Source organism: Triticum aestivum, chromosome 3B (assembly GCF_018294505.1).
Source record: "Triticum aestivum cultivar Chinese Spring chromosome 3B, IWGSC CS RefSeq v2.1, whole genome shotgun sequence".
NCBI classification, from domain to species: Eukaryota; Viridiplantae; Streptophyta; class Magnoliopsida; order Poales; family Poaceae; genus Triticum; species Triticum aestivum.
In genome coordinates this window covers 38596550-38611213 of record NC_057801.1, presented here as the reverse complement: position 1 = coordinate 38611213, position 14664 = coordinate 38596550, and the positions used below count along the sequence as shown (strand labels likewise).

The window sequence follows — 14664 nt, the reverse complement described above, 5'->3', positions numbered from 1 at the left end:
ACCGCACTCCAAACATTGCCATTTGGTTAGTACTTGGCCCGAGCAGGCCTATAGCCTGCCATCTTCTAAAAAAAGCATAATCAAAAAGCGATCTTCTAAAAAAAAGAGCAAAAGGGAAGGTAAGGTCAGAATTGGGCTGCGAGAACAAACTGGGCCTGGTTGCTTCCTGGGTCATACTTAGCCTGCCATCTTCGAGAAGGCCTATAGCCCAAAACCTCCGACGTGGACTGTCTGGCTGGTGTGTGCCCCCAATTCCCCGCCGCGGTCGCTCCCTTGCCGGAGCACGCTGCAGCGTGCGGCTGCCGTCGTGACCGGCGCAGAGAAGAGCCTGGCCTGTCGCCGCGGGGTCTTATGGCGCGTGGATCTCCGACCAACCGCTGCGGACCCGCTCGGCCTTGGCGGCGGCTACGGCGGCGAACGAGGGGCCGCGGAAGCGATGTTGTTTGAGAAGCGGCGCAATCCATCGGCGCGCTAGCGGAGGGAGAGTAGTATGTGCGCGGAGTTGGGCGGTGGTCGCCGGCGAGGTGCGTACGCGTCAAGGAAAGGCACGGCGCTACTTGATTGTGTGGATATAATCTACGGAGAGGACCATGTAAGTATGCACCTTCCGCTTCCAGGATTTAATCTGCTTGCTATGAATGGGCATATAACATCACAATGTTTAGACTCATATGCATCCGGATTCTGAAATATTCAGTTTTGGGGGAAACTTACAGTCAAGAAGTTCTTGGTGGCTGTCTGCCTCCGATGCCTTTTAGCAGTTGGAACACAAAACTCATGAGAATACATTTTATTCCTTCTGTGTTCTGTAACTTAGGGCGCTTTCATGCGGATGCTCTTGACTCTAGGTCATGCATACATGGAATATGTTCTACTACAATGCCGAATTTCACTGCGCCTATTCAATTTCTGAATGTACTCTAGTACATGGCCACCATCTCACAGGGTTGAAATGAATGTAGGTTCTTTAATTCAGACGGCCTATCTGTCAAAGAGTTGGCGATTGTTGTAGGATTTTTGAATTCACAAGGCTGATCTCCTCAGATCTGGTAGAGCTTGAACTTTCTACATCCATATTGTGAGCTGAGCTTTCACTGCAATGAGAGATACACATGTAGGTCAAGTTATTGCATAAGCATTGTTGCCTAGAAAAACAAAGGAACAAACAATATGGGAGAATATCTTACAGCAATCCTGAGAAGTTTTGCTTCGGTGGCATGTCCATGTCATCTGAGCTTCTCTCGAACATTTCTAGAACTTTGGTTATGGTAGGACGATATGCAGGCAATATCTGTACGCACCACAAGCCAATTAATGTCATCTTTCTTGCGATTTCCTCAGTTTCTCCTGTGACTTCACATGCTTGTAATCCATCATCTTGCGCAAAGTGATCATAAATCCAGTCTGGAAAATACTTTTCGCTGGATTTTGCAACATTTGATTTTGTATTTCTCCTTCCTCCAATCATCTCCAAAAGCATCATTCCATAACTATAAACATTTGACTTTGTTGAAACCACCCCGAAGGTTCGAGAGTGAACTTCTGGAGCGATGAACCCAATTGTTCCTCTAGCTCCAGTCATTGAAAGATTGCTCTCCTTTGTATGACACAATTTAGCTAGACCAAAATCAGCAATCTTTGGGTTAAAATCTTTGTCTAGAAGGATATTTTGGGGCTTGATATCGAAATGGACGATACGTGTATTACAACTATGGTGCAAGTATTCGAGGCCACGAGCAATCCCGAGTGCTATCGCATAGAGCCTCTCCCATCCTAAAATTTCTTTGGGGTTCTCTGAGTAGATGTACTTATCCAAGGAACCGTTGGGCATGTACTCATATATAAGAGCTCGTTTTGATGCCTCCAAACAAAACCCATATAAGCTAACAACATTAACATGAGAGGTCCTGCCAATGCTCATAACCTCATTCACAAACTCGTCCCCATTTCCTTTGCAGTCATGCAAGAATTTCACAGCCACCAGACGACCATCATGTAGTCTTCCTTTGAAAACCACACCATAACCACCTTTCCCAAGCTGATTGTTGCGAGAAGACGTAATTTTCATTACCTCTGAGTACGTGTATCTTGTTGGAGCTAGGGATCCATACGACACTATCATGGCCTCGTAATTCCTTTCAGTGTTGCTGCTAGTCTTCTTGCAAAGGAGAAACCATAGTTTTTTCCCCTTTCTATGCCGTATCAGCACATAAATACATGCAAAGAGAAATGTTGCAGCTGCTGATGTCATACCTGAGATGGAAGCAGATGTTATTTCCTTTTGTAAAACAGAAGTTATAATACTATGATTTCCAGATCGTCAGTAGTTTAAATTTCTCCTTCCACAAGAGTACATGGTGGCAAAAGTAGCAACAGACTAATTGCCATAAATTGACCAATCTTGTTATTAATCACAAACTTAGGTTGCTTGTCTCAGATTTGAGACTGATTTTTCTAAACCCAGGCGCACTGCACCCCTTATCTGAGCTGTCCGATACTGCTTTGATGTGTGCTACTCAACTAACTTACTACGTGGAAGTTTCTCTTTTTGTTTCTCTCAAATGAAAAACCATATAGACATCAGACTCTGCAGATCAACAAAATCTTGGAACTACAATGTGTGAAAAATTTCGTATTCTTTTGGTCCCGAATAAATATACGAAATCAGATTTTTCGGTTAAGTAATATTATTTTGTTGACCTGCAAACTTTCAAATTAATATGTTGTTTCATTTGAGAGAAACAGGAAAAGGGTAAAGTTCATGCACGGTCGAAAAGCAACAAGTAGATGGTTGGATAAGTGGGTGCAGTGTGCCTGAGTATAGTCACAACCTTCTCTTCAGATTTTCTATTACAATTTCAACGATTACAGACATGATAAATTTTTGATAAATGTTTAAGTTCCTATTTTATCATAGAGAATCACTATTAGTAACTGCTTATATTCAAATTGTTATATATGAAAAGATGGCAAAAAATTACCGTACCTATTACCATAATCTTCTTCCCTCTCCTCTCGCTACCTGGAATATAATTTAACAATTATGAGTAGAAACAATGTCACCTAATAGTACTACATTGGTTGTTTTTCCAAAAGAAAGAGATAAGCATTGTATATGAATATCCAATATTCTGCCGATGAAGTATACCAAAAAAACACATTGCAAGATAGTGATGAAAAATACAACATGAGCTTTCTTTTAACTGAGCAACTATGTCGCTCAAATATACATGTTTAACAAAATATATACTTTAATTATAGGCTTGTGTAGATTTGATAACCAATATAAGAGATTGCATAAACTGTGAATTATACGGATCTGTTTCAATGACATTGCAATGAACGGTACATCTCAGTCCACATTTTTCACGGTGCATCAAAACCGAAGAGTAGGGTACAGAATTAGACCGGTTGCACTAGTTAGTAGTACATTTTAGTACGCAGTGTAGTAATTAGCAGGTGTAGATGCATGATGGGTTCACTTCTCCTGTAAATCTCCTCTATACCAGAACTTACTTATTTTCAAATAAAGAAAAGAACTTACTTATCTTGCCAAAATTGAACTAAACCGGTGCATCGTTTTTGCACAGGTCAAACTCACTGTCGGTCTGTCGCTATTATACGTGCGAAGCTTACCGTAGATGTTGGACGGAGACACGCGGTCTGTGCAGTGGCACTCGAAGATATCGTTGGTCTTATTAATCAGGCAAAGCCCTCCACTCTCCTCGCACGCCTTGCAGTCACCCACCATGTACTCCAGAAGAAACCCGCTCTGCATCAGCCGCCCGTGGTCCGCCCCGGACGCGCCCTCGTACCCCAGCACCGGCATCATGGACACCTTGCAGCCCCCTGGCACCGGACTCCATTGGTTGTTGGGGTTGTACCCCCCCGGCAAGCCATGTGAATGAGTTGGACATCGGCAAGGTGAGTCCATCCGAGCAGTTCGCAGGCGCCCACGCAGGTGGTGGCGGCTGCGACCGGAGCTCGGTGCAGTTGTTGAGGAAGAATAGCTCCTGGTTGGTCGCGCTAATGCGGAAGGGCGTGAGGCTGAGGTCGGAGGAGGCATTAATGTTGAGCTCGGTGTCACAAATGTCGTAGTAGGAGATGTCGGGGTTGATGGCCCAGAATGAGTTGTCTTCGTAGGAGATGTCGAGGATCTGGTAGGCTGGAGGTAGGCCCTGCCATCTATGCACCTGACCCGGAAAGCGCTGTAGCCGCACTCTGCCGGGTGTGTGCCGTTGAGCCAGAAGGGGTACGCGATGCGCAGGTCCCCGCACGCCGTGGGCTTGCAGGACGACAGTTTTTTGGCACTAGTGGTGGTGCTAGAAAGGAGGGTGAGGGTGAGCAGAACATGGCAGCTGCATGACGTGAAATGGATCCATCTCCTAGTAGTAGTAGTAGTAATAGTAGTAGGTGGCTGGAAGCTAACAAGGAGTTGAAAGACTTGTTAACGCGGCTTAGTTATTGCTGCACCAGTTCACGATCAAAGTATCGTTGCCCTTTAGTTATGAACTTTGGGATGACTATACAAAATCTTGAGTAATCATTTTGGTCAAAGTATCGTTTCGATTTTCCACCGGCATTGACCGACTGCTGCAGGTGTCACATCTGCACTTATTTTTGTTGTTGAGAAATTCTTTTATCACTCCATCTTGTTTTCAAGTTTCAACTATATGCTCCAGCTTGTACGAAACTGATGGTTTGATCGTCTTAGTGAATAAAATTGCTGCGCCGAAGCATGTGATCCTAGACACCTAGCTAGTACTCCCTCTGTAAAGAAATATTTCAGTGACCTTACTACTAATAAATGTCGAGAGAGGGGGTTGATCCCATGTCAGGAGGAAGACATCGCCGATGAGCCGCTCGTAGTCGCTCGCATGCGCCTCGGCCGACAAACCCATCACCGGCATGGCTGTGGAGCTGCAGGCGTCCCAAGCGTAGCTGCCGTCGACCCCGCCTGTCTCATTGTAACGCCCTCCCACACGGACAGACATGTTATTGCGGCATGCCGTCCCCGCCGTCCCCGGTGCCGGTGCCCTGGTGCAGTTGTAGAAGATGAGGTTCCGGTTGAGGGTGCTCATGGAGAATGGAGGCTCTATGTTGGTGACTGTGTTGGTCCTCGGGACATGGCAGCCTTTGTGGCTTGAACCATCGAGATCTCTGAGCTTGTTGACGTCAGAGACATGCAGGGAATTGTTGCCGTAGAAGATTGCGAGGATCTGGAGGCTATACCCGCGGTCGTTGTACCCGGGGTACGGGACGCCGTCGGTGCTGCAGCGGACCTGGAAACTGAAGCGCGCGCATCCCCAGGACGTGAGACGATCCCAAACGGGGAGGAGATGGTCAAGTTGCCGCATGGCTCCTGCGCGCATCCATTGTCTGCCGTCGCGAGCATCGGCGCCACCCTGGGAACAGCATGGCCTGACACATGGGAACACACGAGGAGAATTTGGGTCAATGGTTTTGGTGAGGCACAGGTCTATGGCGCGAGGAGATAATTTTTTGGCGGGAGGAGATATGAACCAAACCTGAACTGTATAATTCATGGTAGGAGGAGGGTATATGAAGAGGGAGAAATTGCGCGGATGATACCAACATAAATAAATGGAGGTGAGATGCAGAACGAAGGACCAAAGAAGGGAATACAGTGAGGCTGAATACATGCCAACAGTCCGATTTGAAGATGTAATATTGATTGGAGGACGATGACAAGGGAGAATAAGTCTGATTTGAACATAGTGCAAGTGGTGCTAGCCAACAAGTTTAACTGGTTCTGTCGACGCATTTACTTCTCCATACCCACTACCACTATAGAGAGTCGATGCTGTCGTGCTGTTTTGAGTGCTAGTGGTGGTGCAGGATGGTGAGCAGAAGCCTGGCTGAGTAGAACATGGCAGCTGCAGAGAAGTGGAATGGATCCATCTTCTTGCTCTTGCACATGGCAATAGCGGAGTATTACATACAAGTGGGCAAACTAGATGAGAGGCAAGAAGGTCTCACGTTCAAAGTAGTTATCTTTACTTTCTGATGACTTCAGAATCTTGATTGGTCAAATATTTTCTTGTGTGTAGTGCGCAGATTGGAAGGACCACGTGTCGCTGCCTAAAATATTTATTGGCATAGCCGCATAGGTCGACGGTGCCATTTTGGCACTAGCAATGCCTGACCGTGACAGGTCTGGCATCTCTCACTTGTTTTCTAGGAATGCATCCATATCTCACTAGTCATCTTAAACGTATTCTCATTTCTAATCAAATCTTCAACTATGCTCCAGGTTCTTTGAAATACGGGACTCGGACCCCAACGGTAGGCGATTTCGATCATCTAAGTGGGCAGAACTGTTGCCTGGAAGCGTCTAATCCTGGGCACTTATCTAGTGCCTGGCGCCAAATTGCTTCACTAAAATGTATTTGACGACAGACGAGGACGAATAAGCTTACCACTGCGGTAATTTGGCAGCTGCCATGTCACGAGGAAGCCATCGCTGATGAGCTCCAAGTAGTCGCTGGGGTTCGCCTCTCCAGACGGCCCCAGCACCGGCATGGTAGTGGCGTTGCATCCCTCCAAAGCATAGCTGCCGTCTATCACGCCCGACGGGTTATAACGCCCTACCGCGCGGACATACGTGTTGTTCCGGCACAACGTGTCCACCAGCCCCGCTCGGGCCGCCGGCGCCCTGGTGCAGTTGTAGACGACGAGGTTCTGATTCATGGGGCTTACTGAGAATGGATGACCGATTTTGGTGGGCGTGTTGGCCTTCGGGACATGGCATCCCCTCTCGCCAGGGAGATTGAAGTCCCCGAGCTTGCGGACATTGGAGACGAGCAAGGAACCGTTGCTGTAGAAGAGGTCGAGGATCTGGAGCCGGAACCCAGCCTCGTAGTACCCGAGGTATGAGACACTGTCGGTGCAGTGGACCTGGAACCCAAGTTGGGTGCACCTGTTCTCGTCCGATCCCGAGATGATGCCGAACGGGGATCTGACTGTCAGGTTGCCACATCGCTCTGATGCTTATTTATAAAGGTAGCTGTATGCATCGTTCTGATGCAGAGGCCGGGGAGGCCCTCTTTTAGAAAAAAAAGAAAAAAAAAGGTTGCCACATCGCTCAGGTTGGCAGGCTGCTTGTGCCTGCACGCCTAGTCTAATGTCTGCCATGCAAGCCAAACATACGGACAGGAGGAACAACAAGCTGGTTGGGTACATCTGGAAAGGTTGGAGATCTGGTGAGAATTGGGTTGTCAATATATATGCAATGACGAATAGAAGGAGGTGGGGGACATCCAGAGTCCGAAGGAATTGACTGGCTGAGTGATAATTTTTCAAAAGAAAATAATTAGTTCTGCAGAACCCATGGGATAAGTCTTGACTAATGAGATGGTGTGGTGCGATGTGACCGCCAACCGTGGACTAAAGATGGACTAGAGGACTGAGTCTGCTACAGACAGCAGCAACATGGACGACCAAAGGACTCTGTGCTCTGCATTTCACTTTTAAAAATTTGTATTTCAGCTTTCTTGACATAATAAAGTTATTGAAGTAATGCAAATTATGCGTTGCAGTAATTAATCGTGGTTGAGCATTAGTTAACCACTTGAAAGCAAAGAGAAGTGGTGATTCGTAAAATATCTAACTAAAACAAGCATGTTGCAATTTGATTGATTCCTTGTTCGATAAGGGAAATCCAAGCAAATTAGGCATTGCGCCCTAGCTCACCTAAGAACTAACTAAAAGATGATTTGACGAGTGAACTTACGTGGAAGGGTAGAGGGATTAAGCGGGGAATCCCATATCAAGAGGAACCCATCAATGAAGAGCTGCTCGTAGTCGCTCGCGTTTGCCCTGGCTGACGAGCTCGGCACCGGCACCACGATGGCGGTGCAGCCCTCCAGAGCATAATTGTTGTAGCTCCCGGTGGCGTCGTGAGGCACTCCCGCGCGGGCAAGCACCTCCCACTCGTTCCCGCACCTCACACTAGTCTGCGCCAACTCTGTGTCCCGACGTGCTGCGGCCGCGGCTCCGTCCTTCTCCGTGCATTTATACAGGATGAGGTTAAGGTTGACGGGGGCGATCCTGAACGGGCGGTTGAGCTTGACTGAGGTATTATAGAACGGGGCAAGGCAGCTGTTGCTGGCCTGCAACAAGTTCAGCTTGCCGAGATCAACTGCATGCAAGCTGCGTTGCTCGTAAGAGATGTTGAGGATTTTTGAAGCCCTTGTTGAAAGGTATAGAGCTCCGTAGAGAAGGATAACTGTTGTTGTTACTACAAGAGACATCGAAGTCCTGGTAGGGAAACGCACCGCATGATCTTCCAGTCTGTATGTCGGTGAGCCAGAACGGGCTGGAGATGCTGACGTTGCCGCACTTCTCGTCCGAGCAGTCTCCACCCTGCTGCAACTCGGCCGCCACGAGCATCAGTGGCCGCCACCACACCGTGACCAAGACCAAGAAACAGCAGGCCTTAGGGCATCTCCAGCCGTTCGGTCCCCAGGGCGTCTAAATTCGGCATCCTGGGGGCGTGCCGGCGCTAGCTCGGCCCCTGGGAGCGAGCTAGCTCCCAGTCGCGCACCCACGCGCCGGCCCCAGGACGCGGTTAATTCAAACTTGGCCGTTCCCGCTCTCATAAAGATGCCGCAAGTCCGGCGATCGGGCATATAGTCTGCCGTTACAAAAAAAGAGCGCCGCCGCCTCGGCGGGGTCATTCATCACTCGGCGGGGTTGGTCCCAGGTGTTGGCGGAGTCGGCGTGCGCGGGCTCGGCGGTGTCGGAGCTGCTTCGGTGGTGGGCTGCGTCGGCGCGGCTTCGACACTGCTGGGCGGCGACGTAGAGGCTTCGCTCGGGCTTGGCGTCCGTGCGGCTGTGGGCGTCGTCGGCGTCGTGGGCGTTGCCATCGGCAGCTCGTTCAGGATGAGGCCGCGCTGAACCAGGTACCACGCCTTGAGCTTCTCGTCGTTGCTCTGAAGCAAGTCCGCCGCACCCATCAGAAAAGCCATGTCGGTGTTCCTCTTCTTCGCGGCGACGTTCGTCCGGAGCAGGTCGAGCTTGATGGCGTTGTTCTTCATTAGCGCCGACCACCGCGCGTCGGTCTTCTCTTCGCGTAGGACGGCCCGGGCCTGGACGTCGGCGAGGCAATGCTCGATGGACTCCTGCACTCGCGCGGTTGCCGCGTCGGCGTTCTTCCCCTTCTTGGCCAATTTGTGGCCGTCCGGCTGCCCTTCCGACGCACCCGGAGTCAGCGCGTCCGGCTTGTACGTCTCCTTGGCCTTATCGAGGGCACGTCGGACTTCCGCCCACTTCTCGCACTTGTCAATGCACTTGTAGACGTGGAGGTGCTTGAAGTCGGCGTCTTGGTTGTCACCCCGGAACATGGCGAACATGCGCAGCAGCTGCGCGGATGGACGAACAGTTGGCGAACCGCGGGCGCAGGGGACGAAGATGTGCGGGCGAACGGCGTGCGTACCTGATCTTCAACGCTGGCGCCGCTCTCCGGGCGAGCCGCCACCTCCTCGACGATTCCGTGCCATTTGTTGCATGCCAACTGGATATGCCCCCAATGGTTCGCCATCGCCTTGGCCCCGCGCTGCATGTAGACGCCTTTGAAGTAGGGGTCGACGAGCTTCCGCTCGCCGAACTCGGCCTTGATGCGGTCCCAGTACGTCTCCAAGCTCTGGTTCGCGCCGGTGGTCGGGTCGAGGCAGACGACTTTCCACGCTTCGGCGAGGCATTCCGCCTCCTTGGACGTCCATTTGATGCGCGGCTCGCCCGACCTCGCCGCCCGCTTCTTTTTCTGGCGCCCCTTCGTCGGAACAGGAGCCGGCTCCTCCTCCTCCACCTCGTCCTCGTCCTCCTCCTCGGGTTCCTGCGCATCGTCGCCGTAGACGTAGCCGAGCTCGGCCTCCATGTCGCCGCTGAGGTCGACTACCTCGTCCTGGGTGGCGAAACCGGGAGACGAGGCGGCCGCGGCCGATCCTGTCGCGATGATGTCGTCCATGTCGGCTCCCGTGTCGTCGGCGTCGCCGAGGTGCGAGAAGGGCAGCGGCCCGCGGTAGAGATGGGGCGTCGGCGTGGTCGCGTAGGCGGGGGGCGGCGAATAGTTGTATGGTGGGTACTGCACACCGGCGAAGGCGGGCGATGGCGTGCGCGTAGCGGGGTGACCATGAGGGAAGGTCACGTTTGGGTTGAACCCGCCATGCGCGTCGCCGTCGGCGTAGCCGGGCGACGATGACCCCCATGGAGATCCGGCGCCTTGCTGTCCCCAGGGCGTGTACTGGTGGGCGTGGCTGACGACGGGAGCCTCGACAGAAGAGGAGGATGCCGCCGCGCGTGCCGCGTTGTCGCGGGCCTTCTTGGCTATCCCCCGGTTCTGCCTGTCGGCGGTGACTGCTTCTCGACGCTGTACTTCCACCCTCCACTCGGCGTTCGACAGGCCCGGCGGCTTCGTTGGAGGCGCCTCGGCTTCCTCTGCTTCGGTTGGATAACGGCGCCCGTCGCGGTCGCCGCCGCGCGTGGCATTGAGTACTTCTTCGGCGGCATGGCGGCGGGATGCGAGCGGGGTTGGCGGGAGAAAGGGGGGGAGAATGGCGGGAGCAAGGCGAGCGAGCGGGAGAGAAGTGAGAAAAAGCGGCAGCAAAACGGCGGGAAAAGGCCCTCGGGTCGCCTCCAGTGCGGGCCCACGCGCCTTTTCGCTTGCGCCGGCTCCCCAAGCGCCCCCCAGGGCGCCGGGTTCGGCCTGGGTCCGCCGGCACCAGTTTTGGCCCGAGCCGGCGAAAAACGGGCTTCTGGGGGCGCGACTGGGGCCTTTTTTCGGCGCCGGCGCGGCGAAATCGCCTGGGGAGGGCCTGTTGGGGGCGCGGCTGGAGATGCCCTTAGCCATCGGATGATATACCTTGGAATTTATGTCGGCAACAAACAGAACGGAAGCAAACTGAATAGGTGATCATGCATGGGCTGTGGGGAGATATGAGAGAGAATAATCTGGCTAAGAATGAATGACCAAGACCAAGACCAAGAAACAGCAGGCCTTAGCCATGGAACGATGAGCATTGAAATTTGTGTGAACGACAAAGAGAAGGGAAGCAAACTGGATCAATGATCAAGCATGGGCTGTGGGGAGATACGAGAGAGAAATAATGTGGCTAAGAATGAATGACACTTGGATGGGGCAATGGAGTCCTTTGGCAGTCATCGTACGTTTAACATGGGAACTCCCTGAGTATCCCAATTGACGTGGCAAAGGGAAGACCTGGGACAGAATTATCAGTGGCTGCAGATCAACTGGGTGCACGACTTTTCAGACATGTCGATATCGCCATGGTTGCCGACGCTGGCGTCGTTGTTGTTGCTAGGACGGAGAGGAGGGCGTGCAGCAACGGGCGATCCATCGTGCCATTGGATCGGTGGATCCGTGGGTGGCTGGTGGACGTATGGCTCAAACTGCAACGAACAGTATTGAAGCACGAAGATAAGGCAGAAGATATTATGGATGGTGTTAGCCATCTACTTTGACTGATTTGCTAGCCAACGAGTTTGACTGGTTCTCTAGACGTATTTATTTCTCCATACCCACCAGAGAGAGTTAACATCCAAATGTCTCGATCCATGTCTAGTTGGTGCAGTGTTCCACAGTTTTATCGTGAAAATTTTTCCACCATAGAATGCACGGTTATGTTTAGAGCAAGGAACTGGAGGCATGGAGCGTTGTCAATGTCGTATAATCCCATATACTTTTTGAACCAAGTGGAGCACTGCTCATTTTGGGTGTAGTAGATGTACATCAGGTTCTCGACCAACGGAGTGTTGTCTATTTTTGTGAGTTTAACAGGTTTGTGAGTTTAGAGGCAAGAAATTTGGAACAGCAACAACAAGAAGCTAGTTGAGGACATCGGAACGGTTGGAGACAGACCTGGTGATCGATTGCGCCCTGATGAGTTTTGATCAAAAGACAAATAGATGGAGGTGGGATACAGGCTAGTGTCGGAATTGTGTGGATGATGATTTTTCAAAATAAAGTAAATAGTTCAGCAGGTCCCAAAGGAGAAGTCTTGACTAAGGAGATGATGCGATGCGATGTCACTGTCAACTATGGACTAAAGATGGACCCAAGAACTGAGTCTGGTCTGCAGACATCAACACCATGGTATGTTAATTCATTACGTATATTTCACTCTCAACATTTTACTTGTAAGAATCAGTACTTCAAGTTCCATGACATGATAGTAAGGCTGTGTTCGGTAATACTCGGCTCCTTCATCAGCAAGCGGAGCGGGCGGAGCGCCCATTTTGCCGCTCGCCAAAATTCTACTGGATGTCGCTCCGCTCCGCTGCGGAGTTACGGAGTGAAGAGTTTCCGAGCGGCCTCTAACTCAAACATGAGAGCCCTCTTACAGTACCCCAAAAAGTAATATAAGCCAACCATTTAATTAGACCGTTCAAGTGGCCATTATCATGCCGGGGTAATTTTTCTGTACGATTTGCGAAGGCGCACACATTAAAAATCAACAAATTCATTTTGGAACAAGTGTTATCACATTACAAATCGGGAACACAACTATTATTGAAACCATGGGCGTTCTACTTACCAATTACGTGCTGCCACGCATCCCTTTTTTTATTAGCTAGGAGGTGCCGTGCGTGATAGCTATTTGAGTACGGGAGGCGTGCGATCAGACCCCTGTGCGTGCTCATCGGGAGAAGAGCCCTTTGACCTCTATCCGCCGTGCACCTCCCTCCCAACGTCTTCATTAATGGTGCCCGAGCCTCTGTTTCACGGTGTGGCTATGTCTCACTGGACTGAGATTCAAGAGAGAAAAGTGAAAGTTTGAAAAGAAAGTTTTGCACGGATCTTGATGTAAGATCCGACGGACCAATATAGCATCGACTGTGACTTATAGCAAACATGATGAATATAAGGACGATAACAGTGGATAATAATTGTCTTACATATCTAGGAAGATAACTAAAAAAGCCACATGCGTCTACGCCCGAAATACACAAGGGCAAAAGAATAAGGAAGACGCATACAACGATCTCGCTCACTGATCTCTACTTTCTTGACGCGCTGCAGGTCGCAGAGACTAGTTTTCGCCGCGAGCGGCGATGATCTCTTTCATCAGTTTCATATCCTTAATACACTGCTCGGAAGCAACCGCAGATTCCTCCACCAGCCTTTCGCGCTCGATGCGGAGCATGGCATTCTCGTCCATAAGTTTCTTGACGATAACGCCTGAGGGAGTACTGGACTAGGGGGTGTCCGGATAGCCGAACTATATCATCGGCCGGACTCCAAGACTATGAAGATACAAGATTGAAGACTTCGTCCCGTGTACGGATGGGACTTTCCTTGGCGTGGAAGGCAAGCTTGGCGATACGGATATGTAGATCTCCTACCATTGTAACCGACTCTGTGTAGCCCTAGCCCTCTCCGGTGTCTATATAAACCGGAGGGTTTTAGTCCGTAGGACACGACAACAACAACAATCATACCATAGGCTAACTTCTAGGGTTTAGCCTCCTTGATCTCGTGGTAGATCCACTCTTGTACTACCCATATCATCAATATCAATCAAGCAGGAGTAGGGTTTTACCTCCATCGAGAGGGCCCGAACCTGGGTAAAAACATCGTGTCCCTTGTCTCCTGTTACCATCCGCCTAGACGCACTGTTCGGGACCCCCTACCCGAGATCCGCCGGTTTTGACACCGACATTGGTGCTTTCATTGAGAGTTCCTCTGTGTCGTCACCGATAGGCTTGATGGCTCCTTCGATCATCAACAATGACGCAGTTCAGGGTGAGTCTTTTCTCCCCGGACAGATCTTCGTGTTCGGCGGCTTTGCACTGCGGGCCAATTCGCTTGGCCATCTGGAGCAGATTGAAAGCTACGCCCGTGGCCATCAGGTCAGATTTGGAAGTCTGAACTTCACGGCTGACATCCGCGGAGACTTGATCTTCGATGGATTCGAGCCACAACCGAGCGCGCCGCACTGTCTCGATGGGCATGATTTAGCTCTGCTGCCGAACAGTGCCCTGGAGGCCGCACACGAGTCCGCTCCGACCCTTAGTTCGGAGCTGACTGCGCAGATCGAGGATGAGTTGCTAGACACCGCCTCGGGAGCTGCTACATCTACGGCGATGGAGGCAAATACCAACCTTATCCCTTGTGAAGCTCGTGACTCCGAGGTGCCGGACTCCTCGCTGGACTCCGAACCTCCCGCGCCCCCTCTAATCAAATCCGATTGGGCGCCGATCATGGAGTTCACCGCCGCGGACATCTTTCAACACTCACCTTTCGGCGACATCCTGAATTCGCTAAAGTATCTCTCCTTATCAGGAGAGCCTTGGCCGAACTGCGGTCAGGACGGTTGGGATGTGGACGACGAAGAAATTCGAAGCCCACCCACCACCCACTTTGTAGCCACTATCGATGATCTAACCGACATGCTAGACTACGACTCTGAAGACATTGACGGTATGGACGACGATGCTGGAGACGACCAAGAACCAGCGCCTACGGGGCACTGGAAGGCCACCTCGTCATATGACATATACATGGTGGATATCCCAAAGGATGGGAACAACGAGGAAAAGGAAGACCCCTCCAAGAAACAGCATAAGCGCCGGCGTCAGCGGCGCCGCTCTAAATCCCGCCACAGCAAGAATGAAGATTCCGGC

At 51.0% G+C, this 14664-nt stretch overlaps 1 pseudogene; it reads right to left on the bottom strand.

The window, feature by feature from the left end:
* Positions 1–761: 761 nt before the first annotated feature.
* Positions 762–9562, bottom strand: LOC123067236 (LEAF RUST 10 DISEASE-RESISTANCE LOCUS RECEPTOR-LIKE PROTEIN KINASE-like 2.4; annotated as a pseudogene).
* Between the last annotated feature and the right edge of the window lie 5102 nt (positions 9563–14664).